The following is a 22,296-nucleotide window of genomic DNA, read 5'->3' as shown; positions in this document are numbered from 1 at the left end:
CTGAACACATGTAGGGAAATGGCTCCGTGTGGCAGCCAGGCAGGTGCCCCCCCCGTCTCCCTGCAGGAGAAGCTGCGGTGAGAATAGGTCATGGGCAGCCTCCCACTGTGCACCTTGGGATCTTACACATTCATGCTGACGTCTTGCTCTCCATGGGCTGCTCCTACCCTGTGGCCAAGCACAGTAAAGAGACTCAAGTCCCATGCCTGCCCAGGGTGGCACTCCTCTAATGGGCCCTCTTTGTACTGGCTCCCTACTGGCCTGGCTGAGACTTCGCCAGAATTTTCCCGCAGTGTGTTCCTTCCCCTCTGCTGACACGGCTATCAGCCCCGCACAGGGATCTGCAGGTTCTCCCTGTCCGCTCCCGCCCCCCTCCCCTGGACCCCTCACAAACCTTTCCCTTCCGCATGGTTCATTGTGGTTGCCCCAAAATAGCACAGAAGGAGTCAGAAAATAGTAGATAAAATTCTTCCACTAAAAAAAAAAGGTAAAAATATAAACCTATCCACTGCTGAGTGAAGAAGTGATTGATCAGGGCTTTCAAATATCCACTTTCTGGACATTTTCAGAAATGCAAGGAAACAAAAATAACTGTCATGGAGAAAATCCTTAGTCCAAAGCTGTTTTTAAGTGTCTCCATAATTCCAAGTTCTGTTCACCTGTGCGAAAGTGCTGAGACCTGTCAGATCAAATTCTTGTCTTCTGTCACGATGGGAAGTTTCCCTGCTGAGTGGCCAAGGACAGTAATTGAACTCGTGGTCCTGAATCTTGATTGAATGAGGATTGACCCAAATCTCTCTCTCTCCAGTTTCTCTGGGATCACAAGGACTCGTCGATGTGAGAAAGCATCATCATAACGCACTCTGCAGCTTGTCTTGGACGACAGAGCACTCCTCACCCATCTTCTCATTTCCAGTCTCGCACCTACCAGGTGAAGGGGAGTCTCTGCCGGCACAATTTTTTTTTTTTTAGCAGGTCCATCTCATTGTGTGCTTAAAAGTAAATATAATTGTAAACTGAATTGTTGCAACTAGAGAGGCCAAACCAAAAAAGTGGCACCCCCTTGTCTTCGATGGAAGAAATATAAACTAGGCCATAGGGAAAATGATGAGAGACAAAGCTGAGGCTCAAAATAGATCAGAAAGAGAGCTCTAGCTCTGCAACTGTAAAAGGAGCAGCAAGTGCTCTGTCTACGAGGCCATCTTCTTGTGTCCATCTCTTTTGAATAACTGTCTTAAAGGCTACTGAAAAAAAATTTAACCATGGTCATTTTTCTTCTTTCAAATCAATAAATGAAAAAAGAAAATATCTTTGACTCAGTTGAATCAACTCCTCTGTCAAAATCTGAGCCATTCGATGAATGGAGGGAACCAGAAGAGTGGATTAAAATAGCCTTTGTTACACATGACTGGCAAGCCAGCGGCCCCCACTCAGGCAGGGCCTTGTGTTCTACATACCCATGGGGGTTATCAGCCGTGTTCCCAGGGTGGGAGTGAGGAGATAGAGGCCTGGGTTTGCTGGGATGCTGTCCCTTGGCTCCCAGGACAAGGACAGGCTGGTTCGTGTCTAAGCTCAGCATGCTGAAGCCTGTGACATCTCACCAGGATCTGCTTCTCTGGAATTCTTTGGCATAAGCATCTCTTCTACCCTAATCACTGTAAATAAAAACACTTGACTTTTAATTAATGGAAGCTGATGCATCTCTTTAATACACACAGAAGTAAAAAACTGATTTATGTCTTTTGTACACACCTAGGGACACCTTAATTTAATAGCACTGAAGGGGGTCTGGGAAGGGTCTTAGCAGGACCCATCTGGCCCAGCTCCCATTTAGCATGGATCACTTCCCACTCGTGACAGAGATGCTAATTGTGAGCGCTACTTCCCAACACCATAGGATGTGGTGTAATTACTGTTCCTAAAAGAATTCCAAATAGGGCTCTGTTTTGAATTTGATGCAACATAATGAGAAATCTCTGTGGCAGATGACAACATTCTTCGTTCAGCTAATGGGATGCTTGCTCAGAGTTATCCCAAAAACCATTAGGCACCGATTAGAGAGATTTATGGCCTCTGAAAGGACCAAACGCAAAAACTTTTCAATTAGAAAGTGAGGTAAAACTATCTCTTTGGAGGACATCTAGGAGGACATTTATTTAGATGAAATATGAGAAGACATTGCAAACAACAGCTCTGACAAGGGGTTAATATCCAAAATATATAAAGAACTCATACAACTCAACCAACAAAAAAACACAACACAATTCAATTAAAAAATGAGCAGAGGACCTAAACAGACACCTCTCCCAGGAAGGCATACGAATGGCCAACAGATATATGAAAAGATGCTCAACTTCACTGGCTATTAGACAAATGCAAATCACAACTACAATGAGATACCACTTCATACCTGTTAGAGTGGCTGTTATCAACAAGACGAGCAGTAACAAGTGTTGGAGAGGCTGTGGAGAAAGGGGAGCCCTCACTGCTGGTGGGGATGTAGACTGATACAGCCACTAGTATGGAGGTTCCTCAAAAAATTAAGAATAGAGCTACCATATGGCCCAGCAATCCCTCTTCCCGGTACCTACCCAAAAAACTCTAAAGCATTTATTCACAAAGATGTATGCACCCCTATATGAACACTGCAGCATTATTCACAGTGGCCAAGACATGGAGACAACCAAAGTGTCCTTCGATAGAGGACTGGATACAGAAGACATGGTACATATATTCTATGGAATACTACTCAGCCCTAAGAAAAGATGAAATACTGCCATTTGTGACAACATGGATGGACCTTGAGAACACTATGCTAAGTGAAATAAGTCAGAAAAAGCTAAGAACCATCTGATTTCACTCATATGTGGGATATAACACTTAAGCTCATAGACACACCCAAGAGTATGGTGGTTACCAGAGGGAAGGGGGTTGGAGGGTAGTGAAGGCTAAAGGGGACCAAATATATGGGGACAGATGATTCAACTTTGGGTGGTGGGCACACAATGCAATATGTAGATCATATGTCATAGAAATGTACACTTTAAACCTACATCATCCTATTAACCGATGTCACCCCAATAACGGCAGGATAGAAGAGGTATTGAAAGAGATAGAAAGCATGAAGAATAGTTTTAAAGACCCTTTTCAAATGAGATATAGATAGTCCTGAATCCTATGAGGGGAGGTCAGAAAGGACATTGAAAAGAATAGCTCTTCATCTTTAAAAGGAGGCTGCTCATGGGTGAGGCTAATTCATGAAACGGCCCATTATCTCTCCCTTTAACTTCCAGGGCATTTCATAAATTAGCCTATTGGTCATGAAGTTTTACTACCAGTGCTTTTTGTACTTCAGTCCTCATACACTTCCCATTTATTTTTTTGATCATTTGGATGTCCCCGTGGTGAGGTGGGTACATACTTTTTCCATCAGAAGAGTGTGAAATGAGCTTCACAGACCCAGCAATTGGCAGAAGGTAGAACTTTGGATCACTAAATGCTGGGGTTCATTTATTGAGCCATTTAATAAATGGGAGAACGGGGGTGTTAATTTTGGAAGAGCCTTTAGTTTCCCACAACTGAATTTCATTTAAATAACCAAGCACCCCACATATGTATTGCTGTTTCAATACGGAGCTGACAGTCTCTTGCTCTGAGATTCCCAGGTTGTGTCAAACTAAACCTAGTCAACCGCGTGACCAGGTCGTCTTCTTCTGTTGGCGGGTCCTTAAAGACAACCTGGCCACGGTCGGGTTTCTGTCCTGCAGCATGTGGGAAACACATTCTTGCAGTCTGTAAGGACTCGAAGCTCAAGGGCATGTTGGATTTAAAAAGCTACATTCAGACGTTTGTAGTATAAAATATAATTTCCCATTAGGAAAGCTATCATAATGACATCTCACTTCTTAATCATTTTATAGCTTTTAGATATTATGCAGTTGTTCATTATAAATGGATATGTGATTTCATTTGATTCTCACAACTTTGGGTAAAAAGTATTATTAGTCCAAATTACAGATTGGGGGGGGGAGAAAGACCCAGAGAAACTAAGTCAAGTTTTCCAAGTTCATGGAGCTGAGAGAAGCAGAGCCAGACCTCTAACCCACCTCCTCAGACTCTAAGCCCAGTCTCTTTCCACATCAACACTCTTGGCCAGGTGCCTGGTTCAACACACAAAAGGCTGTTTTACCCACAATTATTACTACTGCAATTTAGGAAAAATATTTGCCTCCCAATTTCAGGATCTGAGGTCGAGTCAAATGGGGTGTGAAATGATCTGTAATCTAACATTGTGGAATGAACTATGCTAAGCTTGTCTTCTGAGCACCTCTGATCCCCTTTGCACTGGCCCAGCTCCAAATATACTAAATCAGATTTCCAGTTGTGGTCCAAGAATTTGTATTGAAAAAAACCAAACAAACAAAAACTAACACCAAAGAAAACAAAGTGAAAAGGTAAAACAAGATTTAGCAACATAAAGATGTCATTTCCCCCTAAGTTAACCTTTATGTTAACTTTAAAGTACACGGCCCACTTGTACTTTAGTGTTTAAACCTTTATGTTAATGCCCCAAAACAATACTTCAAGAAAAAATATTTGGAAGCAATTAGCTGATACTAAAGTTTGCTTTGAAAAACTAACAAGCATGAACAGACCAGAATTTCTGAATAAGGAGAGCAGCAGGGGGTTTGCCTGCTGGGGTTTCATATGCCCAGCGCTGCGCTTCCCCACACAGGCCTAAGGTGACCCACGGTCACCTTGCTTGTTGTCACTGTCAGCACCGAATTTTTGAGGAGACAGAAGTCTGACTGTGAACAGAGGAGGAGAGGCCAGACCCGAGAACAATTTAGTTCTCAAGAACGCTGCAGAGGCGATGCTTGAAAGATTTGAGGAGATGCAAGCAGGCGAGGGTGTGTGGAAACAGGCACTATCGCATATTGCTGGAAGGTACTTATCCTCTCATATATGTGTATGAACTATTGTGCGGTGGGGAGGAGTAGGCTTAATACAGTAATTAATAAATAATAACACGAGAATAAACTGTGTTTCCCGTACTCACAACTATAAGCCTACTAGTGCCCCACCCTGTATGCACAAGGGTCTTCTTGAAAATCTGTCTTCTCACCCTTTAAACTGTCATCCCTTTCCTCCCTTCTGAACGTACGTGGTCTTCAAAAGCTTCTAAAATTCCAAATGTCTCCATTTTTAGGAGCAGTGGGGCCTTTGGGGGAACAGGGTGCAGGAAGCCACTTTGTTGCTTGTATAGTTTGTAAAACACACATTTTCAAGTACTAAGTGGAGTGGCCCAAGTCCTAGCTTTCCCAGACACTCCTGGTGTATGGCTATTGCCCCAGCATAATTATTAAGAGCTCCCCTCGTAGATGTCCTGATTTGGGTGAAAAACTGTACGATCCCCTATTTATAAGGCAAGGCCCACTTGTACTTTAGCGCAGGAGGATAGTAACTGCCTAGATGACCTTGTGCTCCTCTCTAAGACAAGGAAGAGAGTCCCCCACAACCCGGACTCTCTCAACGTGAACTTACCTTAGGTCGGCCCAAGGGCTTTTTGGGAAGTGGACCTGACTTAGCCTTGAGTCCTCCAACAAGATGGGATCCCTGAGTGTCCCATCAAATGCACCCCTTGCCACTTATCTAACTTGAACAGTGTGTGCGTGTGTGTGTGCATGTGTGAAATACAGAGAGAAATGTTCTTTATTACTGGAATTGCCTACTCCATCTGTTTGCAATAAAAAAATGAGGAAAAGGGAGAGAGAGGAGAGAGAAAGAGAGACTGGGAGGGAGGGAGGGAGGGAGGGAGGGAGGGAGGGAGGGAGGGAGGGAGGGAGGGAGGGAGAGAGAGATTAATCTAAAGCCACCAATGACTCCAGGGCCCTCTCCCCCAGTCCCCAGAGTGCACTTAGTGAGAAAGGTTCTGATAGGAAGCCTGTTCTGGAAGACGAGCCTGTCTCGGAGCTGCTGTAGGAGCCCTCGTGACGTGGCAGTTTCTATAGAGACGAGTCTCTTTCCCAGGAAAGCTAGGTAAGCAGGCTACACAAAACCCCAGCAACCGGTTGAAGGCTTTTTAAAATGAGGAGTTTCTGTGCTTGAATTTAAAAGGCCTCTCCCTGGGAGAGCAGCTCTGTGGCCGGCAGGGAAAGGTGGGCCTGTGGGCCTGGGGCTGGGAATTTGGAAATAAGATTTGAAAGCTGTTGGTGGCCTAGCATAGGAAGAGAGAGGAAGAGAGGTTGCTGCTGGCTGTGCCGGAGGGCTGGTTACAGCCAGAACTCACCCTCCAGCCCCTCGTATGGGGGCCTGTCGCCACCGCCAATTAACTCATGAAATGACACTGCTAGGGACAAGAGAAAACTGTGATCGCCATGGTCTTCTTTCTCACCTGACAAATTCCAGGCACTTTGGGCAAGGAGGGGTCAAGAGCTCAGGGGTGCGAATCTGAGAGCCTGCTTACTTGGCGCAAAGTAAAAGCTCCATTTAACTGACGTTTAGTTCCTGCTTCTTTTGGTCAGATCAGCACAAACATTACTTCTTCAGGAAAGTCTTCTTTCTTAGTAAGACATTGAATTTGGCTGCCTGTAAAGAGACCTAACTGAGGAGTTTAAATAAATAGGGATGATTTTTCCCCTAAGAGGAAACTCAGAAGTGGGTAGTTCAGGGAGCTGCCAGTTCCATGGTGTCACCCAGGTCCTAGCTTCCTCGGTCTATCTGCCTGGCCATTCCTGGGCTGTTTCATCCTAACAGTCCCTCCATGGTATTATTGTAAGACGGCTGTTCCACCTCCAGTGTCATTCCAGGCAGAGCAAAGAAGCAGCAGAAATTAAGGAGGAAGGGATGGTGCTCACATCAAGAACCAAGACCTTTCGCAGCAGATTTCTGGTTCTGTCTCATTGGCCAGAACTAGGTCATGCGACTCTAACCCCTTAGGAGGCTGGGATATGGGGGTTTTAATCTGAGCAAACTGCCACTGTGAGCAAAACAGTGACTGTGTTTTAAGGGCAAAGCTAAAAATAAGCATGAACAAACAGCTAGTGGCATCTGCTACCCCTTCCCTGGCGATCTCTCCACATCTACCACTTCCAGGTGAGCCTCCTCCTCATGTAGTGCTGTGCTGGAAAAATATTTCACAACCAGCTCTCTGGGGCAGAAAATGGGACTCATTGGTAGCCTTTACTGACCTGTGTGGTATAAATACGTCCATCATGGCCAGTTTCAAGCTGCCAACATGATGTCGTTGAATAGATAACTGGGAAGAAATACACAGCAATACGTCGTTCTGGCTTTGTGAAACCAAGAGCAAGACAGAACCCGTAGCCTCATTTTCAGGCTGCGAGGGAATGTCGTTTCTTAAAATGACATCAGGCAGAGTCCATGACTTGATTTATTAAAAACACTTACTCGTGGGCTCCTTTACCGCTTTCAGGGACTAGAAGTCTCTAAAAAGAAGCACAGACTTAGTTCCAGGTCCTGGTGTAGAGCAGATAAAGTTCACATCTGTTGTGAAGGGGCCGTTATCCAAGCAGGGGTCCCAGCGCGCATGGCCTCCTCTAGGTGAATGCTTTTGCACTTGAGCTAAAAGTGCCGGAGGGAAGCGCACAGTGCTTGGTTTCCGCGGGTTAGAGGACAACACTGTCCCTCTAGTGGCAGGAACCTGAATTGCAGGCCCAGTGCCTGAGGGGACCGATCTAAGGAAGGAGTTACGTCTCGCAAATTCAAGCATTACGGTAACTTACATTTTTACAGGACTTGCAATTTTAAAAGTCCTTTCACATATGCTCTTTAGTTTGAGTCTCACAGCCATCCTCGGAAAAACAGCTGGCATTTCATTTTGCAGATGAGGGTATAAAAGACAAGCTAGTCAAGGTCATACAGCTATTAGTAGACTTAGGTCTGATGACTTCTTTTTTTTTTTTTTAATATATCTTTATTGATTTCAGAGAAAGGAAAGGAGAGGGAGAGAGATAGAAACATCAATGATGAGAGAGTCATTGATCACGCCCGCAACCTGGGCATGTGCCCTGACCAGGAATCGAACCCCGATCGCCTGGATCCCAGGTCGACACTCAACCGCCAAGCCACGCCTGGCCGGGCCTGATGACTTCTTTAGATTTAAGTCTCTTTCTACCACCTTATGCTTCTTTCCTCTTCTTGACCTAAAAGTGAACTTGTTCTGTGTCCCACCCAGGTCTGAGAGGTACCTACCATGTGAAAATAAATATGATTGTTTCTTGTCCAGTCACTGTAATTCCCCTCTCCTATGTAACAGTTCAGGAAATAAGTGGCTTTGCAGGGAAATACTTTAAGAGATAAATAGTGACATTTTCAGGTAGTATGGAAGGAAAGCAGAGGAAAGGCTTCCAGCTTGAGAGATCAGACCTTGGAAGCTGCCTTCTATTTGTCTCCTGAGCAGGACTGGAGTTGGAAGGGAACTGAAGTTCAAGTCCAGAAAATACTCCTGCCCCTGAAATTTCTCTCCTCTCTGTGAGCTGATGTGCATTAGTCCTCTAAAGGGGCAATGGCTTTTATTTTGCATTTGGGGCTAAAGCTTACAATGCAAATGATCCTGGGAGAGAGAATTTGTACTCGGTTGGAAAGTATTGATTTCCTGACAGCCCTTTGCTAGACTCTGGCAGGGTGGGGAGGGGAGATTCAGAATGTCCTGTAGAAGCTGAGAGTGGACAAAGCCCTGCCTGCAGGACTTCCTTCTAAGAAGCAGGCCAGCCACCACTGTCCCTATCCCAGGCACCCTCTCACCTTGACCCTCTCACCTCAGCCCTCGGCTGTTGACTCAGCCTCTCCTTCCAGGCAGACTTGCAGCCATTCAGCTTGCCTGGCCCTTCCCCAGGACGAGCTCTGCATCCAGCTCTCAGCCCCCCTGACAGCCAGTCTCATCTTTTTTCTCTTTTATGGCTCCTTGGAGGCCACTGGAGAGGGCGGGCACGGGAGAGGAGGCAGCTGCTGCAAGTTCTCTGCATCCTCTTAGGCTCCCGGGGGTGTATCTGAGCCTTTTCTCTGGGATCTTAAGGAAAATAAGATACTGAATTAGAGGTACCGGAAGGCCCTGCTGGATTGACACAGAGCCGAAAGAACCATCTCCTTTGCAAGGAATGAATAAATAGGAAAGTGAGCGTTCATGGGGCTGTGAGTGTAAGAACAGGAGCGGAGATAATTTTTTGCTACCTTCCATTGCCCTAAAATAACCGGCCAAAATGGAGTTGGACGGTCATTCTGAAGGAAAAGAAAGATGTTGAAGTGCGATGACCAGAAAGAGACCAAGGGAAATAAGTTCCTCTTCCAGTGACGGGGTACAGCATGGACGGGCTGTCCGGGTAGAGGCACCCAAGCCAGGCTGCAGCCGGACTGGAGGGCTGGGCTTGGCCCTTTTGCTGGATAAGCAGGAGGGAGACCTTGAGAACGTGCTGGATTCCATCAAGGGCTCTGGCTGATTAAAGGCTTAGAAGCTGCCAGAGTTGTTTAACTCCGGCCTCTACCCGAACACTTATCTGAATTAGAGGGAGCGTGGGAGATTCCGCCCAACCCCAGCCGGCAGGCGTCGGCGAGGGGCTTGGGGCTCTCCTGGAGACTGGGGCCCTGGATCTGACAGAGGACGGGCTGCAAACGTGAGTCCCCGGGCAGAAGGTGAGAGACTGGGGAACCTCTGGCTGCTGTTAAAAATAACATTCAGCTCGGGGCAGAGGATGGAATCTCTGTCCGCTGGGAGCTGCAAAAGAAGATAAACACATCTCAGGCTCCTGCTGACCCTGGGATGGCTCCTGGGGAGGCCCAGGGGGACGGGGAAAGAGGAGCTACCACAGGCAGAAGGCCTTCAGGCCCGAGTGTCCACACCCCTCCCCAGCTCAGGCCACGGCTAAAGCTCCTTCCAGGAAGACAGTGGCCCTTCTGCGTGAGAGGCCAGCTTGTGGGAGGTGCAGAAGAGCCTGTCCCCCAATCAGCAGCCCCAACACCTACTCTGAGTGGGGCCCGTAAGGACAAGCCTTGGATGGATCACGGCAATACGTCTGGACCCGGCCAACCAAACCGGAGGGAGCCCTGGGAGTCCCCCCTGAGAAAACAGGGTCCTTTTTTTGCTCCCAGTTTTTCCTTTATGCCAGGCACAGTGCTTCTTTCAAGAAGGCAACCTGGGAAAAGGTGTTTAATAAGGATGGTAAATTCCGAATGTGGCTGGGGGCCCCCAAGCCCGTCCTCCCCCTTTTACAGTGGAGGAAACAGAGGCCCGGGCCCCACAGGTAGTGGCAGAGCTAGGGACAGAGCCCAGGTTTTCTGAATCTGGTCTAAGCCTCATGCGCCTTACCTGCTACGTCTGCTTGGTGCCCCTGCAGGAAGTCCAGCCGATCCCCCAGGCACAGTGAACGGAGAATTAACTTTTAATAGACTTTATTTTTTAGAGAAGTTTAGGTTCACAGAAAAATTGGACAGAAGGTACAGAGATTTCCCATGTGCTCCCTGCCCCCACTCGTGCATGCTCCCCATTATCAGCACCCCCACCAGAGCGGCACATCCCTGATAACTGATGAGCCTGCACTGGCACATCATAATCACCCAGAGTCCACAGTTTACACTGAGGTTCACTCCCAGCCGTGTACATTCAGTGGGTTTGGACAAATGTTTAAAGACGTGCACCCACCATTATAGCATCACCCAGAGTAGTTTCACCCCCCTAAAAATCCTCACACGGAGAATCTTCCCAACGATTCCTATAACAAAGAACCAATTGCAAGGCTCGCTTGCCCTTCGTTTGGGCTTCATCTGCTGCACAGGTGGCTGGGTGCTCACTGGCTTGAAGACACATTCCTCACTGCTGGCCCCTGGGAAGGACGTGTTCAGACACGCTGGCCCAGGATTAGGATGCAGGCACCTCAGACTGACAGGGCCAGGGCAGGACCAAGCTGTGACCGAGAGTTGTCATTGTAGACAAAGTCTGTCCTTGGAAGCTCTTATTCCCACCCCCACAACGTCTGTGCGTGCGAGGGAGCCTCCCCCCCCCATGCACACACACCTTTTACTCTTTTCTTCTAGTGCAGTGAGCTTCTCTCTGTCCTGAGGAGTCTAGTGTGCACCATCTTCCATTCTATCCAAAAATGCTTCCAGGAGGGGTCCAAGGTCAATTATTTTCTATTCAGGGTCAACGGAAGCCATCACATTTTCCCTCCCAAGGGCACTTGTATCATAAAAAGTTTTCATCTTTTAGAAACTTTAGGTACCTAAAAACAGGTGGGGAAAAGGCCTTTCCCTGGATCCTTAAACCACCCCAACTTCTACCTCCTCTTCTGCTCTGCAGAGTATAGATTCTGGCTCCCTTCAGGCAGAGACAATGATGAAGGGCCAACACAGGATGCAAATGGACAAGTGGGTTTGAACTAGAAATAATCATTTTGAGCAAAAACTAAAGTTCTATTTTTCAGGACATAGAGCAGGTAAGAACAGACCGCTGGCTCTCGATGCTGAGGTGCAGATGTGCTGGCGTTAAAGGAAAGCACTGGAGAGACCTGGGTTCTGGGCCTGGGTCCCTGTAGAAGGAGCTGAGTGACTGACAAAGTCACTCTTGGTCTCTGAGCCTTCTCTGAAATGTGTGGGTTGGATCAAATGTTTTCTGCGGTTCCTTCCTGCCCCACTGCTCCACAGTTCTGTAGCTCAGAGGAGGAACCAAAAGCAAACCAGATGAATCCAGACCCTCAGGTTCCCCACATCCTTTGCTTTTGACAAAGGTGACTGAAGTGGTTCAAAGAATCTTTTCACCAAACCTTGGCCTGTCCCAGCCCAGGAAGATGTGCTAAGTAATGCCCAGCAGATTGCAAGTGCCACTGTGTGATGAAGAATCCAGCTTCATTTTAAAAGGAAAGCATATTGATTTGGGGAATAGTCATCTTCTAGTGTATGTAACTTTGAGCCAAACCAAGGAAATGTATAAGAGTTCAGCTTAATCTTATAAAAATTTTAAATCAATAAGTGCTGCCTGGAAGAATCCGGCCATTATGGTGGCTCAAAAAGGCAGATACAAGGACAGTTATGGTATCAGATGCAACAGACAAAGCAGGTCTTTTAACAGAGAGGAAGTCTGAGCTGCTGTATCTGGTGGGAAGATCACCAGCCTTGGTACTGGAGTTAAGACTCAGAAAAAACTGTGGATCTGATACCAGTCACAGGTAAACTTCATCACTAAGGCAGGGACTATATCTGTCTTGTTGACTATAGCAAACAGTGCCTGGTGTATAATAGATGCTCAATAAATATTTCTGGAATCAATGTTTTGCAGAGTCATATAGTCACCAACCCTCAGCTTTTCTTTACATGGTCTTTCTTTTTTTCTTTTTTTAAATTTATCTTTATTGTTGAAAGTATTACAGATGTCCCGTTCCCCCCCCCAATTGACCCCCTCTAATGTGCTCCCACTCCCTCCCCAGGCCTTCACCCCATTATTGACTGTGTCCTTGGGTTATGCATATATGCATATAACTTCTTTGGTTAATCTCTTCCCACCCTCCACCCCTCTTCCCTCTTTCCTCTGAAATATGATCGTCTGTTACATGTGTCAATGTCTCTGGATAGATTTAGTTCGTCAGATTCTTTTGTTCATTAGCTTCTTCTTAAAGAAGACCCTTTAACATTTCCTGTAGTGCTGCTCTGGTGGTGATGAACTCCTTTCGCTTTTTCTTATCTGTGAAGCTCTTTATTTGACCTTCAGTTCTAAATGATAGCTTTGCTGGATAGAGCAATCTTGGTTGAAGTTCCATGTTTTTCATCACTTTGAATATTTCTTGCCACTCCCTTCTGGCCTGCAAGGTTTCTGTTGAGAAATCAGCTGACAGTCGTATGGGTGCTCCATTGTAGGTAACTAACTGCTTTTCTCTTGCTGCTTTTAAGATTCTCTCTTTGTCTTTAACCTTTGGCATTTTAATGATGATGTGTCTTGCTGTGGGCCTCTTTGGGTTCCTCTTGTTTGGGACCCTCTGTGCTTCCTGGACTTGTAAGTCTATTTGTTTCCCCAGGTAGGGAAGTTTTCTGTAATTATTTTTTCAAATAGGTTTTCAATTTCTTGCTCTCTTTTCTCTCCTCTGGCACCCCAATAATATGAACGTTGGGCCTCTTGAAGTTGTCCCAGAGGCTCCTTATACTATCTTCATATTTCTGGATTCTTTTTGCTCTTCTGGTTGGGTGTTTTTTGTTTCCTCGTTTTCCAAATTGCTGATTTGATTCTCAGCATCCTCTACTCTACTGTTGATTCCCTGTAAATTATTCTTCATTTCAGTTCGTGTAGCATCGATTTTCTCAATTATTTTTGTCATACTCTTACTAATATCCTTGAGCATCCTTATAACTATTATTCTGAACTCTATATCTGTTAGCTTGCTTGGATCTATTTCATTTAGTGCCTTTTCTAGAGATTTCTTCTGTTCTTTCCTTTGAGACATGTTTCTTTGCCTCCACATTTTGGCTGCTTCCAGGTGTTTATTTCTATGTATTAAGTAGAGCTGCTATGTCTCCTGGAACTTGTAGAGTGACTTTGTGTAGTAGGTGTCCTGTAGGGTCCAGTGGCTCAGCCTCCCCAGTCACCTGAGCTGGGCCTTCTAGGTGCTCCCCTGTGTGGGCTGTATGCACTGTCCTGTGGTAGTTGAACCTTGGTTGCTGTTGGCATCACTGGGAGGAACTGACCCCCAGGCCATTCAGCTGTGAGGACCAGCTGCAACTACAGCCAAAGAGCTGCTGTGCTGGAGACACCCCTATGGAGCAGGATTTACTTCAGTGGGGCTTTGGTGTTCACTAAGTGCGCCCCTTGAGTGTGTCACTCATGGCTGTGGTAGGGTTGTAATCCAGCGTGGTCAAGTGCGACCACCAGGTGCACTGTCTATGGGGCCTCCCAGGAGGTGCAAAGTCAGCCTGTGCCAGTGCCTTGCCCAGGGCCACCCAGCATGAGCTACACAGCAAACCGTAGTTGGCTGCTACTTGTGCTGGGCTTGGAGGTGTCAGGAGAGGCCAAGCTATGAGCCAATGCAGCTGCCGCTAGTGCCAGGCCTGGGGCCACTTATCAAGCCGTATGGGGCCCGCTGCTGCCTGTTTGAGAGATTTTAGGAAAGTCCTAAGCATGAGGCTCCAGAGGCCACTTGCACAGAAAAGCCCCTGGAAATGGCCTGGATGAGCTGCAGGTGGGGAGGGGCGGGGTCTCCGGGAATCACGGGGCGGGGCCAAAGGCGTGAGTCAGGTGCTGGGGATTCAAACATGGCGCCTGCCTGCCGGCTGTGCGGGGAGGACTCGCCACAGGAGCCATGGCCTCTGCCAGCCCTTCTGCCTGGGAGGAAGCCGCCCTCCGCCTCTCGCCCGGATCTCAGGCAGGTTAGTTCCTCCCCGAGTGTCCCGGGTCCTTTCAGGCCGCTGCCCGGCGCTGGGCTCAGAGGGAGCGTCCGAGTGAGTCCGTGCCGGGCCCTTTAGAGGAGCTGCTGGGGCTCCCGCAGCCTCCGCCACCCTCAGCCACAGTCCCCGCTGGTTTCACAGCCCGGAGTTGTGGGGGCGTCTCTTCCCGGCCTGGAGCCCTGGGCTGGGGGCCTGCTGTGGGGCTGGGAGCCCTCGCTCCTCCGGGAAACCCCCACCGCCGAGATTCCCTCCCAGGTTTCTATCGCGGCACCGGGTGTGGGCCCGGGGCCGCGTCTCCGTGATTCAGCCCCGATCCGCCCGCGTCTCCACCCCTCCTACCAGTCTCTATGCCCCTGGCTGTGGGGCTTCTGTGCAGCCAGATCTCAGGAGGCTCTGAGTGACGGTGGTTCTGTGTTTTAGTTGTGATTTCGATGTGGTTGCGGGAGGCGGCGGGCGCAGCTGTTCCCTACGCCGCCGTCTTGTTTCCTCTCCTTCCTTGCTCTTTCATGTGATCCCTTCTTCAGTCTCCCTTCCAGCACTTCCTAATCTAGGTCACCATTACCTTTGCCTAGGTTGTCGCAGTAGGTTCCTAACATCCTCGATGCCTCTGGTCTTGCCCACATCTAATCCTCACACTTCAGCCAGAGTAATCTAACACGAAAGCCCGACCATGTTACTCCATTTTTAAAAACCAGTCTTCTAAATTGTCAAATTTATTGGCATAAAATTGTTAATAATATACTCTTATTTTCTTTTAATGTCAGTAGAATCTATAATGTCTTTACTTTTTAGCCCAACATGTGGTAATTAGTAAATGTTGCATATGTACTTAAAGAAAATATGTTCTGAAGTTGTTTGTTGCAGTGAATGTTCAATTAGGTCAAGTTGTCTAATCATATTGTTCAAGGTTCTGTTTTCTTAATGAGTTTCTTGGTCTACTTGTTCTATCAGTTACTGAGTTATATTAAGATCTTCATGCCCAGCTGGGCATGGCTCAGCAGTCGAGCATCTACCTAGGATCCAGGAGATCAAGGTTTGATTCCCAGTCAGGGCCCATGTCGGGGTTGGGGGCTCGATCCCCAGTAGGGGGCATGCAGGAGGCAGCCAATCAATGGCTCTCTCATCATTGATGTTTCTCTCTCTCTCTTTCTCTCCCTGAAATCAGTACAGATATATTTTTTTTTAATCTTCGTTTATTATTATGCATTTGTCTATTTCTCCTTTTAGCCTGTCAACTTTTCTTTTATGTGTTTTGAAGCTGTTATTTAAGTTCTTATAGTTAAGAACCTTCCTGATGAATTCACCCTTTTGTCATGATGAAAATTTGTTTTTTCTCTCTTTTTACTGTATTAGTCTAGCTAGAGGGGTATTAATTTTATTAATCTTTTCAGCAGGCTATATCTAGTAATACCTCTTTACTAAAGTCTTTTTTGTGTGAAATTGGTGTACACACACCAGTATTTCGTTTGCATAGTGTACCTTTGCATCATTTCAAGAAAGAAAAATTATAGAGCAATCTTGCATATGAGCATAGATCTTAAACAAAACTTTAATAAATTAAATCCATCAATATATCAGAAAGATAATACATAACGGCTATATTCCAGGAATGTAAGATTGAGTTAACATTCAAAAATCAATCAACGTAATTCACCATAATGATAGAATAGAGGGGGAAAAATCAGATAATCATCTCAATAGATATAGGAAAAACCATTTGATATAATTCAGCATCTATTCTTGATAAAAATTAAAATTCTCAGCAAACTAGGAATAAAAGGAAATGTTCTACAGCATACGTTATATGTGATGGCAAAATACTACATGCTTCCCCCTAGGTTTAGCAACAAGACAGAGATGTCCGCTTTCACCATCATTATTCAACATTATACTTGAGGTCCAAGCCAGTACAATAAGTTTAGCAAAAAGGAGGCATACAGATTGGAAAGGAAGAAATAAAATTAGCATTATTTATGGACTACATGATTATATACATAAGTAATTCAAAAGAATCAATTGAAAGAACTATTAAAATTAATAAATAATTTAACACTATCATTCTACACAAAGTCAATATATAGAAATCACTGGTATACGTTAGCAACAAACAAGTAGAATTTTTTTTAAAAAAATTAAGGCTATTTTACATTTAAAAAACATCTGGGAATAAGTCTAACATAAGATGTGCAAGATTTCTATGCAAAAATCTATAAAACATTATTGAGAGAAAAGTCTTCAATAAATGGATGACCATACTACCACGTTCGTGGGTTGAAAAACTCAATATTGTTAAGGTGTCAATTTTCCTCAAATTGATGTACAAATGAAACACAATTTCAATCAAAACCCCAGAAGCCTTTTTAAAAATAGAAATTATCAAAATTCTAAAATTTATGTAGCCATGCACAAAATAGAAAATAGTCCAAACAACTTTTAAAAAGAAAGGAACAAATCTGGGGCGCTTATGTCACCTGATTCTGAGACTTACTGCAAAATCACAGCAATCAATTCGGTGTGGTATTGGCATAAGGAGCGACAACTAGCTCAGTGGAACATATTAGACTCCATAAGCAGACCCACACGTATATGCTCAACTGATTTCTGACAACAGCTTCAAGAAAATGCAGTGGGGAATTCCAGCACATTGTATGGAAACAACATGACATGCAGAAGGGGAAAAGCATGCCATAACAAAACTTGTTTCAGATAGGTCATCGATCTAAATGCAAAAGAAAAAGCATCAAACTTCTAGAAGAAAAACCGAGTATCTTCGTATTGATGGGTTAAGCAATAATTTCTTAAGGCACAAAAAAGACACCACAGGGAAAAAAAATTGAAAAACTGTATCTCAAAATTGAAACTCTGCCCTTTGCTCTTCAAAAGCCTGTATAAAGAAAGTGAAATAGCAAGTCACAGACTGGTAAAAAATGTTTGCAATACATATATCTCACAAAGGACTTGTGTCCAGAATATATAAGTAACTCCACAATAACAATAAAAAGTAAGCAATTTAATTTTTTAAATGGGCAAAAGTACAGACACTTAGCAAAAGACACATGAATGGCCAACAAAAGGATTCTCAACACCATTAATCACTAGGGAAATGCAAATTAAAACCACACGATATGACTTTACACCCCCTGGAATGGCTAAAATTAAAAAGACAATACCAGGTGTTGATGAAAATGTGGAGAAGCAGGAATTTTGCGAGTGTTGCTGGAAGTGTAAAATGGCACAACTACTTTGGGAAACAGCTTGGCAGTTGCCACTAAAGTCAAACTTATATATGCCCTATAACCTGAAAGAATTCTACTCCTGGGCATTTGCCCAACAGAAATGAATGCACGTGCCCGCAGAGGAATATTCATAACAGCTTCATTCATAATTGTGTCAAAGTCGGGACCGGGTTTAACTGCCCATTGACAGGCGAATGGATAAACAACTTGACATATGGTCTTTCAATGGAATATTGGATAGCAATAAAAAGGAACAAACTATAGCCATAACAAGGATGAATCTCATAGAGTTAATTAAAAAAACTAGACTCAAAAGAGGGCATACCATATAAACCCATTTATATAAAGTTCAAGATCAGGCAAAACTAATCTATGGTGAGAGATTTTGGAATAGTGCTTACTCTAGGAGAGGAGTATTGACTGATACGAGGCCTAAGGGAGCCTTCTGGGGCTTGATTTTTGAGGTGGCACGTGGCCTATGCATACCTAAAACTGAGCAGGACACTCTAGATAGGATGGCCGACTTGTCCCGATTACCTGGATCTCTGTGGTTTCAAAATTAAAGTCTTGTCTGGGGAAAACCGGGATGGTTGGTCACCCTAACTTTAGATTTTGTGCACATTACCATATGTCTGCTATTCCTCATTTTTATAAATCAGGAAAAGAAAAAAAATCAATAGGAAAAAAAAAATGTTGTCAGTGGCTCTCTATGACCCTCAGGACAAAGTCCCAGCTGCTTCTCATGGAACATAAAGCTTTCCCAGTCGGCTCCTGTGTGCCTCTTCATTTTCCGGGCTGCCTCATTCCTGACCCTCTCTGCCAGCCACGCTGATGGTTGGGTATGCCATGCTCTCCCTTGCAGGTTAGTCCCTCTGCCCAGAAACCCTGTCCTCTGTCTCTTTCAGCGATCTCCAATTCATCCTTCAAAGCTCAACTTGGATACCATCAACTCTAGGAAGCTTTTCTTGACACATATCCAGAGTTTGGGATATCCCATAGCACATGTATAAGTGGTCAGTTACTTATTTATTTTAAAAAAATCATTATGTTAAGGCTCCTAAAAAGGTGCCAGGAAGTACTCAGTCCTACAGGGCCTCACAGTTTGATAGAGATCTTGGCAGGAAAATGTAGGTGTATGGGATACACTCTAAAGTACTATCTCACCCACCCCGGGTCTGCAGGGAGCAAAAGCGCTTTTAATAGATATTTCAAGAAGGAAAAATAATATCTACAAAATGACTTCTTGTAACCTCTTTCAACTACTTTTTAGCCATACTGCTCAGAAGAAGGGGTCATTTTCTTTGGGTAATTTTAAAAATAATTGTGTTTTCTTGCTTTCTTACTTTTTAATATGATCCAGAAAAGACAGTGATATTCAGTAACAGTGAATTGTCCAACAGTTATAACAGGGCTGTGTGCAATTTACAAGGCTGTCTGAGTACTGAGGAAGGGCAGTGCAGTTAGGAACAGATTCTTAGGTCAAACTACCTGGGTTTGTACCCTGATCGGTCTACAGCTCTGAGATCTGGCCAAGTACTTAAGACTCTCAGAGCCTCAGTTTCTTCATTTGTAAAACTGGCATAACGATAGCTGCTACCTCCTAGGGTTGCTGTAAGGATTAAAGGAATCAGTATATATAAAGGACTTAGCATGGTGGCAGACGGACATATAGTCAGCACTCAATAAGTGTAGCCATTCTTAGGTGGGATATGTGAGAAGAGTGGACAACATTACAGACATTTCTCCAGTCATTGTTACCCTACATCTCCTCATCTCTCTTCTGAGTTCTGGGCTCACATTTCTTACAGCCTAATGGATATTACCACATGATTGGCATGCACGTAGCTCAAATTCAACAGTCATCAATTCCAGACCCCCTTCTTAATTTGGGGGGAGGCCTAATTATCTGTTATCTAGACTAAAAACATCCCCATCCTATTTCTTTTCACCCTCTTCTATATCCAGTTAGTCTACAAATTGAAAATTCTCACAGCTATTCCTTTTTTTTTTTTCCTGGTTCCACTGGCACTTCCTGAAATGAAATGCCAGGTCATTACACATTTGGAATTCTCCCTTAGCCTCTTACCTCACTCCCCTCTAATTCCCCTCTGTTCTTCCTAGGACATTCTGTATTCCCACGTTCTCTTGCTCAAAACTCTTCCATGGCACCTCGTTGTCCTTGGGAATCCGTCAAAACTCCACAGTCTGGCCTTCCATGCCCATCACAATCGGACCCCAAACCCACCTTTCCCCGTCCATTTCTTTTATTTTCTACACAAAATTTCTATGTCTACCCAGTGTATATAGCCCTGGCTGGTAAACTGGCCTGGAACTGGAGCTCAGGTCTAAGGCCTACACCAGGACTCTTTCTCCTCGAAGCTCAAGCTTAAAGCTTAGCGCCATTACTGACCTAAAGAGAATGAGGCAGGGCGCTCAGCAAGCCAGATGGCTCCTCTCCAGCCAAAGCAACCCCTGGCCTTCCCTTCCGGCCACGTGGAGTACCAAGGTAGAAGGGAGGGTCACATCTAGCTTTTTGCATCAACTTTAAAAAAATCCCAATGTTCCTGCCCACCATGAAAGCATGGTCCTGTCATTGCCCTGATCCTGACCAACTGGATTTGCAATCCTCCTGGGGCGAACAGAGGATACTGGAGTCCTAGTGTCTCCCTTTACCTGGAGCCTAGACTTTGTAGTGCCTCCCACCTCTCTACTTTAGGACACATCCAAATTGGCTCAGGCCTGCTCGCTCCTAACAAATCTCTGTGGAGGAGACGGGGCCCTATGAACTATTTTGAACCTTCAGCAGCAGGGGGCTGGATGGATGCTGGGAAGAGGTAGAAGAGAGTGCCACACCTAACCATGCCCACCACAGATACGATCGAATTAATTCTCACAATGCTCTCATGAGGTAAATGCTGTTATATAATCTATGTTGCACAGATGGGAAAATGAGGCAAGGAGAGGTTAAATGGTTTACAAAGGTTATGTGGCTGGTAAGCAGCATGCCTTCCACAACTATACTGCACTGCCTCCTAATACCTACAGTGTATGTTTAATCATAGCTCATTAGTCAACCACGTGGCCCGCCTGCCACTAAAGCCCTGAGCTGATGGTCAGTAGGTGGCCACCTCCAGGCTTCTGTGGTTCCCTTCCTGCAGGTCCTGACTCCCTTTTCCCTTTCACTGCACTGATGCCATCTTTTCTGCAAGCTCAGCTGTGAGTGATGGATGGACTTATCACCTCCTCGATCCCCTGTCGTCTTTGCGAAGTCCGTTCTTGTGGTGTTTTTACTGCTCTTAATCTTTTAAAAAACAAATGATGGGAGTAAATAGAGACTAAGAACAGTAACAACAAGCGGGAAATTTACAGAGGCTCCAGAACCTAAGGATTCTCTTAGTCACTGAGCTGGATCTCTTCCCAGCAAGTAGGCCTGAGGACCTGCGCCAGAGGGAAGGCAGCAGCTTCCTGAGCGTGTGTCTCCCAGTCTCGGGGGTACATCTCGGGGCTCCTCCCCAGGTCATCTCCTCAAGAGGATGTTCTCAAAGCATTCACCTGATGGCTTTGTCATCTTTCAAGGTGTCCTCTTTGCAAGCATTGTGGAAGTCCAGTTTTCCTGGACAGGGTCACTGGTTCCCAGAGATGCGGGCATCAACATTCTGGGGTCCCAAGTCAGGCACACAGGTCAGAGTTGGCCAGTGGTCCTCATAAGCCCCACAGGAAGCGAGATGTGCAGACTAATGTGCAGACAAACAGCTGCTCAATGGATCTCGTTAAAATGCAGACACTGATTTAGCAGGTCTGGGCGGGGATTCCAGATTCTTCATTTCTAATCAGCTCTGGGGGATGCTGATGTTTGTGGTGCATGGTCCACACTGGAAAGGCGGGGGCGTAGATGACGCTAACATTGGCTGTAGGCCATTGTAAACAATGTGTTGGGGGCTTTGGGCTAAGGAATCAGTATGTCCTCCTGGGAGCTCGATAGGTAAAAAGGTCACCCATGCTGGCCTGATTTGATGTTTATCCATCACAGGCTGCTAGAAATGTTATGATCCAGACCTCCACAAAGCACTGAGAGACCAACCCCAAAAGGAGGGAGCTGCAGGACAATAGATTTCCTCTCAATGTGAAGGCTAAATTTAGAGCTTCTGAGGCCTGGGCATGGCCAAGCAGGGCTGGGAAGATGCTGCTGTGGTGGAAGGGAGGGTGAAGACTGGGGCAGAGGAAAGGCACTGGGAGTTCTTCAGCTTCCCCTTCAGCTGTGAATTCTATAAACCACAGTTCAAGCACAGACAGAAAGCAGTGGTGATGAGTCACAGGTTTCTTGCCTTCTCACCGACCTCCCATTCAGCCAGATTTCTCAGTGATTTATCTGTGTGAGACCCAGCCTGTCACTCTAGCCCTGTGTGTTTTGCATCTGTATTACTCTCTGCAAATAAAGCCCAGCCTCCACCTCTCAAGGGTCTCATGGGTTAATGTCATCCATATAGTCTCAGAAGAGAGAGTGCGGTTTTAATGTGAGAAGGAAAATATTGACAGGCTTGTACAAGAGACATAATTATCTCCATGCTCTGGTGATCTGCCAACACATCTCTCTTTCCTTCCAACCTTCTAGCTCTTAAAGTCTTAAAAATCCTGCTTTAGCCTTTAAAGGCAAAATATGGTTTGGCTCTAAGGAGTATTC

Source organism: Miniopterus schreibersii, assembly GCF_964146895.1.
Source record: "Miniopterus schreibersii genome assembly, chromosome: 3".
Classification (NCBI taxonomy): Eukaryota; Metazoa; Chordata; class Mammalia; order Chiroptera; family Miniopteridae; genus Miniopterus; species Miniopterus schreibersii.
Note: the sequence above shows the minus strand (reverse complement) of the source record.